This window comes from Gossypium hirsutum, chromosome A03, assembly GCF_007990345.1.
Source record: "Gossypium hirsutum isolate 1008001.06 chromosome A03, Gossypium_hirsutum_v2.1, whole genome shotgun sequence".
NCBI classification, from domain to species: Eukaryota; Viridiplantae; Streptophyta; class Magnoliopsida; order Malvales; family Malvaceae; genus Gossypium; species Gossypium hirsutum.
In genome coordinates, this window is record NC_053426.1 from 95164357 (window position 1) to 95172135 (window position 7779).

Genomic DNA, 7779 nt, shown 5'->3' on the forward strand with positions numbered 1-7779 from the left:
AACTATTAGACCCATTAGTGGTAAGATTCTTAAGCATTAAGGATATTGAGGATACCTGAGATACGAGTGAAGTGAGAGCGCCCACTTCATGTATTCCAGCGACTCATCTTCCTGACGCGGCTCGATTGGTTGGCCATTGATAATTGTTACTGGCGATCCTCTCGATGATTTCGTAAGCCTCATTATAAGACTTAGAAAAGAGAACACCGTTAGTAGAAGCGTCCACTACCATCCTCGTGTGAGCATTGAGACCATTATAAAATGTCTCAAGTTGGATACAATATGGGATTCCGTGATGAGGGCATTTCCATAATAGTTCGTTGTATCGTTCCCATGCCTCATACAAGGACTCATCATCCATTTTTTAGAAGGCAGTGATCTCATTCCTCAACTTAGCATTCTTGCTAGGCGGGAAATACTTCATGAAAAATCTTTCGGCTAACTCTTTCCATGTACAAATTGAGTTTGGTGGCAATGAATTCAACCAGGCTCGAGCTCTGTTCTTTAGTGAGTATAGGAACAACCTCAATCGTAATGCATTTCCGGGTAATCCATCTAATTTGAAAAAGTTGCTCACCTCCATAAATAATCTTAGGTGAAGATAAGGATCTTCATTAGGCATTCCACTAAATTGGCCCACAGTCTGAAGCATCTAGAACATGACTGGCTTTAGCTTGAATTGTTGTGCCTCAATTTTGGGTCTCCTAATGCCCGGATTAAGATTGTTAAATACTGGCACAACATATTATCTTAGGGCTCTATCCCTATCATCAGCAATAAAGATAGGATTTTGAGCAAGGTTTGCTCCATTTCCTTGATTCATATTCTCAAAATTCATTCCTTCAGTCCTTCTCTGGTTTGCTTGTCTTCTTCGCTGTGGAAAGGTTCATTCTATCTCAGGGTCTACAGGGAGTAAGTCAATAATCTGTTCAATACTCATAAATACTTGAAATTATCAAAGAAAAATTAATTAAGTTAAAAATTAAACAGAAAAATAAACTAAAATGTAAAACTAGCAAATTCACAAATAATGACTTTTAAAACAGTCCCCGACAGCGACGCCAAAAGCTTGGAACGACGAAAAAAATGTGCTAGTGTACACAATCGCAACAAGTAATAAAGTGACAAGTAATGTCGAGTTATCGTACCCATAGAGACTGTAAAAAGAATTATTTATGAAATTAATTGTAAAACACTTTGGTGAGGTAAAAATAATTTGGTTTTAAAAGACGGTGAAAAACTATTTAAAAACTAAGTAAATAATTAAAATAAAACAAATGAGTTCTAATGCTAGATTTCAAATAAGATTTAATCAAGGTAACATACTTGTGTTGGATTAATTATATTCCTTTAACTTATAATAATAAAACTCATGTTTACATTGTTACGAATAAATTCACGACAACTCGGTAATTGGCTAACTTCTGAACATACTCACATACAAAAATCCATTCATCTCTTGACATATCCCTATGTCAATTCAATCGACTAAACAGATTCTAATAAGCAAGCATGTTATTGCACATACATACTCATTAAATTGAACTAATCTCTTGCATATCCCTATGCCAATTCAAGCGATTAATTAAATCTAATAACCATATAAAAGACTATGTGAGGTAACAAGGCATCCCTACCTTGGAACAGTTTAATCACAATAATCTTGCAAGTTATGCAAGGAAATAATATCACCAGATACATTGCTAATTCAACCTTCAGTTACCTTAGAAGAATAAACATGCATTGATTAAGTATTGTGTCAATTAATTATAATTTCAATCCATTTAAATAATTAATTCATTAGTTATTTAACAATTATATTGCAAAAATAACTTAGGCATGATTTTACTTAACCATGCAATTTACCGAGGCCTATAACAGCGTAAACATCATTTTAACAATTCAAGTAGGCAGAATATAATCAACCCAACACAAACTTAATTTTAAGCTAAATTTATTAAACTAACCATTTCAATAGCATAAATATTCATAAACATGTTCGTCAAAACAACAAAAATTAAAGAGATAGGAAACAATAAGCAAATCTGGTGTTTCTCCGTGGCTTGACTAGTTGCTCTGTTCTTCATTCTTCATTGCCCTCGGCTATCAAGGTAGCTTATGAACACCTAATTTACGCTCCAAAATGGCTGATTAGAGCCTCTTTCCCAAGAAAAGAAATAGGCACTTGAACAATAAGTGAAATGGGATGGAGAAAGTGAGAGAAAAGTGAGAGAGGAGAAGAGAGAATGAGAGAATGTTGTGGAATGAGGGATGGATTGAATGATCAGCAAGGGGTGGCTTTTGTAGCTGATTGTGGCTGCTAAAAATGGTCGACCATCTACTTGGCAAGAGTTGGGACTTTCAACTTTGCTGAAAATGGCCTGGGGCAAATCTACAAAGCCACAATTAAAGGTGGGGTTTGAATGCAAATTAGAAGTCTTTCGAGGGCCTTTTTGCAAGCATATTTAATCAAATAAAATGCTGATTTGGATCAGCATATGGATGGTTCTGGGCTTCCCAATTAGTGGCTGGTTCGGTTCATTCAATATGGTTCGACCAGTGCGGTTCAACTGGACCGTTTCTCCATAATTAATTAAAAATAATTTATTTAACCCAAATTAAATGGAGAATAAATTAAAATTAATTAAATTATGAATTAATACACTTTTTGGACCGTCTTAGGCTGGAAATTAATGTGCCTCGATACTTCAAATTGCTTCTCAGTTTTGTGCTTTCAGCAATGTCAGCCGAGCCAATTTTTGCCCTTTGCGCGAATCTGTCGAAAATAGTCAAAATTAATTAAAATTGAGTATAAAATTAACTAAATTCACCATGTTCATATTTTTAACACAATTTAATTATTTTATAATATTTAATTATTTTTTGAAAGAATTTAATCGGATTTGCATGAATTTAAGTAAGAATGGGTATGAAAAAGTATATAAATTTTTGTGTTTCCAGGTTTCCATTCAACAATTGTAGAAACCTTGCTGAGATCAAACCTAATGCCATCGCTCGAGACAATGTGACCCAAAAATTCGACTTCTCCAAGCCAAAACTCACTCTTACTAAACTTGGCGTACAACTGATTGTTTCTCAAAGTCTGTAGAATGACTCTCAAGTGTTCGGTATGCTCCACCTCATCTCTAGAATAGATCAAGATGTCATCGATAAATAGAACGTCAAACTTATCCAATTATGGTGAAAAAAATCCCATTCATTAAATTCATAAACACGGTGGGAGCATTTGTTAAATCGAAAGGCATGACGAGGAACTCGTAGTGACCATACCTAGTCCTAAAAGTAGTCTTAGGCACATTTGACTTGATGGTCGTGAAACTAACTAAAAATTCGACTAAGGCAAGTGCACCTACCAAATAGTAGTATAGTTATGGTGAGACCGAGAATATCGTATCCACGAGGACTAAAAGTACTAGTAATTACTATCTTTTTATTGTCTAACCTAAGAATTAAAGGATGTTTTTAGACTAAAACTAATTATCTAATTAACTAATATTACGATAGAGATTAAAGTTGGAAAATACTCTTTAGAAGACCGATGGAGAAGACAGTACCCAAGGAAGAATCCTCCTAGACTTCACTTATTACTTCTAAATTAGATGATTTATTCACTTGAGTTAATCCATAGAAATCCCTAGTTTATGTTATTATCTCTCTCAAGACTAAAACCAACTGACTCTAGGTTGATTAATCAAAATCTCTTTCTAATTAAAACCCCTATTGTCGTATTAACTCGATCTATGGATTCCCTTATTAGATTTGACTCTAATCCGGCAGATTTATGTCATCCTATCTCTAGGATTGCATGCAACTCCACTTAATTATGAATGATCTACTTCTAAACACAGACTTTTTCTCCACTGAATAAGCACATTAAAAACTTAAATTAATATCCTATAATATTAAAGCAAGAATTAGAACTCACAATTAAGAATAAGAACAAGTATTTATCATATAATTCAAATAGTAATAAGATTCATCTTAGGTTTCATCTCCCTTAGGTATTTAGGGAGTTTAGTTCATAATAATGGCAAACATCTCAAAATTGGGAAAACAACAAAACATAAAAAAACCAAAGAACTTCTAAGAAAATTGAATGGAGATCTTTAGTCTTAAAGTAGATCCTGCTTCTAAGTTGATTCCGATGGCTATCCTTGAGTATTTTCTGCCTTCTACTCTGCGTGTCCTCTTTGATCCTCTTCTAGGGTGTTTATATAGACTTTGGAATGCCCAAAATAGCCCAAAATTGGCCTTTTCTGAATAGAATTAGACTTTGGCTTGATAGGGACACGACCGTGTGCCACGCCCGTGTGAAGGTGCTCAGGCCGTGTGCAATTCTGACTTGGTTTAATGTCGACACGACCATGACACACGGGCATGTGGTTTACCCATGTGAAAATGCCTAGGCCGTGTGCAATTCTGAATTAGGCCCAGATTTTTCCATTTTTGGCTCATTTCATGCTCTTTTTTCTATCCTAAGCTCTCCTGATTATAAAACATGAAATTAAAGGATTAGGAGTATCAAATTCACTAAATCTTATGATAAATCATCCAAAAATATGCCAAGAATGGGATAAAAATATGTATATATTATGGTTTATCAAATATCCCCACACTTAAGCATTTGCTTGTCCTCAAGCAAAATCCTCAACACTTAATTAAAATAAATTCTTTTTAGCTTACAATTCTCATCAATACTATATCAAAGTAAACTACAAGCAATCGTATATTGAGAATTCAACTAAAATAACATCAAAGTTTCACACAATCTATGTTGAGCATTTTAATCATAAAATCATAGGTATCCCTCTTTATCTAAGTAATTACCTTTAATTTCAAATTGACACGAGTTGATATCCTTACTAAAGATTCACTCAAATTACTCAAAGTGTTTAAAGTTCAATAATTAAGCGCTCAATAGTCAAACATGAAAAGTTATTACCATAGACTTGCATGAAAATCAGATCTCCACTACTATAAATAAGGTGATACACAAATCAAAAGGTCTTTAACAGGGTTCTAATGCGGCTTGGGTTATAGGTGTGGATAAAGGCTGAAAAAAAGGGTTAGAATCGAGATTAATTTAATAAATTACCAAACTTAGAAAAATAAAGCTAATTACTGAATTACAAACAACTGCCAAAATTAAAACCATCTGGAGCTAGTCAAGTGAGCTTCTTCTTACTAAAATAAATTTAACTTATCCAAGCTCTTTATAATATGAATATAAATATACGATTTTTTTAAATATAAGAACAAGTCCAATAATGGAAAGTGCATAATAAGGAATAATACAGCAACTTGAATTGAACGAACATAGTTAGGTAACTAATCAAATCAAATGTTGATAAAAAGGGAATCAATAGAAAGGGAGAAATTCTTAACGAATCAAAAATGGTTAAGTTGTGGGTTAATATTAAGGGAAAAATCAACAACTAATAGTTAAGGCTCAAAGGAGTTCACTAGGGGTCAATTATGTGGGTAGGCTTTTTATGGGGTAAATGGGTTAAAACCTAAGTGCCTTTATCATCTCCGTATATCAAATCAATGGTGTGGTCTCAACATGTATAATCGAAACAAGTTCTAGAATAAAAAATCAATGGTGACACACTCATAACCAATAAAATCAGTGAGCAAGAAAGATATATGCTCTAAAAGGCTCAAAATCTCACAAAAATTATGGGTATTTGATGTCAATCTCGTAAATTCAAAACTTCAAGATAATACCTCAATTCAGGGAAACAACCTAGCAATTTTTAATTCTCAAAAGTCAACTTATCATGCTTGATTCTCTAATGCTTTTAAAGTTTAAATAATCAATGCATAATTACCTATGATCAAATTCAAAACATATCAATAAAAATCATAAATCTATCAGAATTCACTCTAATAATAGTATGAGGATATTATTTGAGAACAAGATAGAGATTCAGGAGTTTTCTAATATAAATAACCCCCCCACACTTAAGATGTACATTGTCTTCAATGTACGAAGATAGTTAACGATAACATAAGCATAAAATCATAGAATAGGGGAAAAGTGAAACTACTGTGAATTTGGATATAGTCCTTGAAAGAGCAGAAGTGGATTTAGAGACATTTGACATGATGTGTATGAGATATGTATACGAGGTGAAGGTGGTGGTAGAGGTTGTGTTCCACAATCACAGTGCCTATTGAAGAGGTTATCATAGTGGTCGGTGTCGTGGTGGCTATGGTCGTGGTCGAGCAGGACATGGCAGTCGTGGGGGACTGTTTGTATATTTTTGAGTAGCACCAATCGACTGAATCTTTTAAAACTGCGATGTCATCAGTAATGTTTTAGGGAGTTATATCGATAGGGTTGTTATGGTTGGTAATAATGAAATAACTAGATAAAAGAAAATTTAAATTATACTAATAAAAGTCTTTTAAGAAAATGATAAATAAAGATAAAAAGAAATGCAAAAATAAAAATAAAATAAAACGAAAAACAAATTGAAAGATAAATGGACTTAAAAGTCCTCATCGATAGCTAGATCGTGAGGTGGTGGTGCTGGAGGCGATATGTGAAAATGCTGGAAAATTTGTTGTAGAGTTGCCTCGATGCTGTTGAATCGCTGAGTGCAATATCGCTCAAAGCAATTAAGGTGGTCAGAAATTTCAGACAATGAAGCAGCCGCATGAACTGGTCAGTGACTCGGTAGTGGCTGAGAAGGTGGGTCCTCCTGAAAGGCAGGGATATCGTCAGGAATATCCTCGGCGTTATCCTCACCAGTAGCTCAGGCGGGTCGGTATTGAGGAGGATCGAACCCACGACAACACTCTATCATCCTTATATGGAGCATACTTTAGATGCCCTGTGGGGACATCTGGCTGATGAATGTGAGCGATGAGGATTGTACCTATGTATTGAGGAGCCCAAAGTATCGAGCTAGTCGAGTCACATACGGGCCAATGCTGATTTTCGGTGTCGCTCTGTTTGATGGAGGAAAGCAAGGGCGATGAAGTATTCAAGGTCAAAAACATGCCCTTGTCTCATGCTCCACAGGAAGTATGCGTCGTGAATGTTAATGACGCCGGTACTCTCTCGTCTCCCTGCTAAGAGTGTGGAGATATCGCAGGGCTGGAGCTAGAGCCGATGCCTTTGAGCGGTTGGGGTCATAGATGCCTGTAGCAGGCATCATGGCTGACCAACATGATGAAGGCACATAATGGATGTAACGATGGAGGTGTGGAAAATTGTCGGCCTCCATAAACTCGTCTGTATAGAGTCCCAAGGCGGTGCAGAATTCTGGGACAATCAGCTGCCGTACTAAACCACCAAGGTGGAATTGGACTATTCCTGGGTCGTTGTATTCTACCATAACTTTTTGCAACTGAAACGTTGAGCATAGTTCCAAGGTGAACTTTAGATATGTCAGCTCGATGATATCAAAGAAGCAGTCCCACGGAGTGGTGGTAAAGAGGGCTCGAACTGAATCAACTAGGTGGACTTGCTCTAGTGCGGCCCAATTGATACAACGGCCCACACCAAGGGGTCGAACACGTAGAATCTGAAATAATTCTTCCTAGGGCCCTAGTGGAAATTGAAGGAATGGATGGCAGATCTCAGTGGTGGCATTGGAAGAGGTCGCACCTGGTCCCTCGTTTTTTAGAGGCAGGGATGGAAGTTTTCTTGCCTCTAGTGTTTGTCATGATGTACCAGAAAAATAGAATAGTTCATCAATTAATAAGCATCCAAACACGTAACCAAAAATCGAGTCTTGAAGAGTCAAA

At 35.7% G+C, this 7779-nt stretch overlaps 1 non-coding gene across 1 annotated transcript; it reads left to right on the top strand.

Moving 5' to 3' along the window:
- Positions 1-287: 287 nt before the first annotated feature.
- On the top strand, positions 288-394 carry LOC121225724 (small nucleolar RNA R71). Its single transcript, XR_005923589.1, has one exon. It is a non-coding gene; the product is annotated as a small nucleolar RNA R71 (small nucleolar RNA).
- Positions 395-7779: the final 7385 nt, after the last annotated feature.